Below are 3,524 nucleotides of genomic sequence, written 5' to 3' on the forward strand. Positions count from 1 at the left end.
GGCCAGGCCTCTGTGCAGCATTTAAGGGGCAAGATGATTCAGAAAACATCGGGCCTGTTTAAATCGAAGATTAAAACACGATGCTTTAGAATCGAATAAATGGATGAAGCGTGGACATCTCGTACCGTACGTTCCGATTTTGGTAATTATAGGATTGGTTGGTCGTTGGAAGCATCAAAGCTAGAAAGGTTAAGTGATGCTCCATTTTCTTCTGACGGTTGGGGCATGAGCACTAACTCTTGTCCTAGCTTTTTATAAGCCATTACTCGCTTTCTGAATAGAGAAGAGGGAAAGGAAAAGGAGAAGGACAAAGGGAAAAGGATTATGTGAAATCTATGAACATAAAGGGTGATACGGTCAAAATTTGGTCAAGGGAAAACGCGTGTAAATCGGTGAAATCGTTTATTTAAAAAATCAAATTAAATTTCTTTTTCAAGTTCAATTAGTATAAAATTCAGGAAAAATATTCAGTTAGGCTTCCGCTTTTCCAAATCCGAATTGCCGGGCCTTACGCTTGACCCCTGCCATCAGATTTTGTACAGCCACCTTGTCCACCTTCTTCGCCGCAGAAAGCCAGTTTGCCTTGAACTGCTGCTCGCCCTTAGCAGTTTTTTTGGTCTTCTTTAGGTTCCGCTTGACGATAGCCCAGTATTTCTCAATTGGGCGGAGCTCTGGCGTGTTGGGAGGGTTCTTGTCCTTGGGAACCACCTGCACGTTGTTGGCGGCGTACCACTCCATGGCCTTTTTACCGTAATGGCAAGATGCCAAATCCGGCCAAAACAGTACGGAACAACCGTGTTTCTTCAGGAAAGGCAGCAGACGTTTATTCAAACACTATTTCACGTAAATTTCTTGGTTGACAGTCCCGGAAGCTATGAAAATGCTGCTTTTCAAGCCACAGGTACAGATGGCTTGCCAAACCAGATATTTCTTTGCGAACTTTGACAGTTTCATGTGCTTGAAAACATCTGCTACCTTTCCCCTTCCTTTTGCCGTATAAAACTCCTGTCCCGGAAGCTGCTTGTAGTCGGCTTTGACGTAGGTTTCGTCGTCCATTACCACGCAGCATCGTCGTGTACAGCCTCCGGGATCGCGCTTTGGCCGTCGTATTTTGTTTATCATCGCGATTTGGAGTCACTACCTTCTTGTAAGTCGATAGTCCGGCTCGTTTTTTGGCTCGATGCACGGTTGTAGACGATACACCCAGCTTATTTGCGGCATCTCGGAGAGAGAGGTTAGGGTTTCGCTTGAAACTACCGGCAACTCTCTTTGTCGTCTCAGCGGCTTCCGGTTTTCGATTTCCCCCCGATCCAGACTTCCTGGCTGTCGACAAACGTTCCCCAAACACTTTAATAACATTTGTAACGGTTGATTTGGCAACTTTTAGCGATTTTGCCAACTTTGCGTGCGAGTAGCTCGGATTTTCGCGATGCGCGAGCAAAATTTTGATACGCTGCTCTTCTTGCTTGGACGGCATTTTGACAACTGAAGAGTGAATTCCAAAATCAAAATAGGAGCAACATTCTACACACACACACACCTTCAAAATGAGGGGTGTTCAGGTTTTTTAAATGCAAAATTGAAAGAAATACGTTAAGTTGATATTGACCAAATTTTGACGGTATCACCCTTTAAACAATATATTTGATTTGAAATTTACAATATAGAAATGCATAACGGCGCGGTGGTCACTACCCGAGTCTTGTCACTATTATCAAGTCTTAAAAAGTAACAAGGACTAAAATGTGATCCTTTGATTACTGGAAAATCCTGATACCCTAGTTTGAAGTTGTCACGGCTAGGGTTCGGTGGTAGATCTTATACCAGTAACGCACCACACAAAGGTGATCTCCCAACGTTACTGGTTTGAAAAGATAAAAAAATTCTAAAAGGAACGAACTCACCAAATTTAGCCAATTGAACCTGAAGGCTGCCTGACATGTGTTGATGTAGAATTCCAAATTGTTGACGAAGCTTGACGAAGATCAACGTGAACTAGTCCGATTTATGGTAGTTGCGTGAAATGTCTTCCTTAGATTTGAGATAAACAAATGTTCGGATGTATGTAGTCGATTTTTTATGTGCATTAGCAAGCCTTTTCGTGGCCAGGTGCGACTCAACGAATGTTGGGACGAATGATGGAACGCCTCGTGGAGGTTCTACTTGGCTTCGGAACAGCTTCTCAGTGGCAAATAATAGGGAACTAGAATGAGGATCTAGAAATTGTCTCCTGGGTCTGGTTAAAACTCCACCGTAGATATTTGTCTTGGGATTTGAGCAGAAACATTCCATTGTACGCAATTGAGAAACATAGAGATGTTTGAAACCTTGGGTGTTACAGGTATCGATAAGCGCTCGATTTCATTTGTCCTTCTCGCAAAATTCTTGCAAATGGAATAACATTTTTAAGTGACAGGTCATTGCTTAAAAAATCTCTAAAAAATGTCTACTTTTTTATGCAAACGCTATTTTATGTTATTGTGTGTGAAGCAAGATGATGCGTCTGAATTATAAATAAAGAACGTATACATGATAAAGGCAATACAAAGACATGCGTTCAAGAGTGCTGAGAAGACATAGAATCATAAACTACGTTAGAATTATTTAATTGAATTGACTACCCCTTGATCTCGTTTCTCATTTTACAGCTGGTATAATCAGTTTGACACATCGAACCACTTGAAATCACTGAAATGGGGTCGATTTTTAATAATCGAGTTCCATATATGTTATGTGATGTGCGGGAACCTCGCTATGCCGTATATCTCAAGAACGAGTGGATATTTTTTTTAGTGATCACAGTGGCAGCATACCCTTGCTTAAACACTACGCTGGACGTCTTTTATTGGTAAATTTTTCTTCTATGAGCCTCTATTTTAAATCAGCACACAGACGTTCCTAGGCTATGGTGCCCATTTGGTCACTGTTGTTTTGGTGTTGATCCGAATAGTTTTGATAATATAGCTGCGCATTCCCGTTTTTTTTCCCGTTCCCGCATTGGAAGTGCATCTAGTGCCCAAAGTGTAGAACGATTGCTCTTTAATTAAATTTGAAGTTTTTTGCCAGTGTGCATAATCACTGCAAAATTATCGAAAACCTGAATATACTGCACTACTGTTTGCTTACTGATGACAACTGTCCGGGAACATGTAACCGTATCGCTATGCGCATCGTCTAATCGCATTCTTCAACAATGTATTCCTCTAGCCTCTAGGAAGTCGGGAGTATTTGGTCCAACTCCTACTAGACCTAGTTTTTAGACAATCATGAGTAATGTCACAAAAGAAATCAAGGCTCCGTGAAGCTCCCGCGATTGAAGCATTCAAATAAATGAATCGAAAAAAAAATGCTTGAGTGTAAAATGATGATAGATGCTCAATAAAACTATTGTTACCGAATTTACGTAATCGGTTCGTACCTATAGTTCTAGTAATAATAGTTCATCGAAAGACTTTAGAGAATTAGAAAGGGTATTCATGTAGACCATCGTAATCGCGCAAACATCCATTATATTCCAATGAACA

This window comes from Ochlerotatus camptorhynchus, unplaced genomic scaffold (assembly GCF_037179485.1).
Source record: "Ochlerotatus camptorhynchus isolate MF236.1 unplaced genomic scaffold, CSIRO-AGI_Acam_v1.1 ptg000045l, whole genome shotgun sequence".
Classification (NCBI taxonomy): Eukaryota; Metazoa; Arthropoda; class Insecta; order Diptera; family Culicidae; genus Ochlerotatus; species Ochlerotatus camptorhynchus.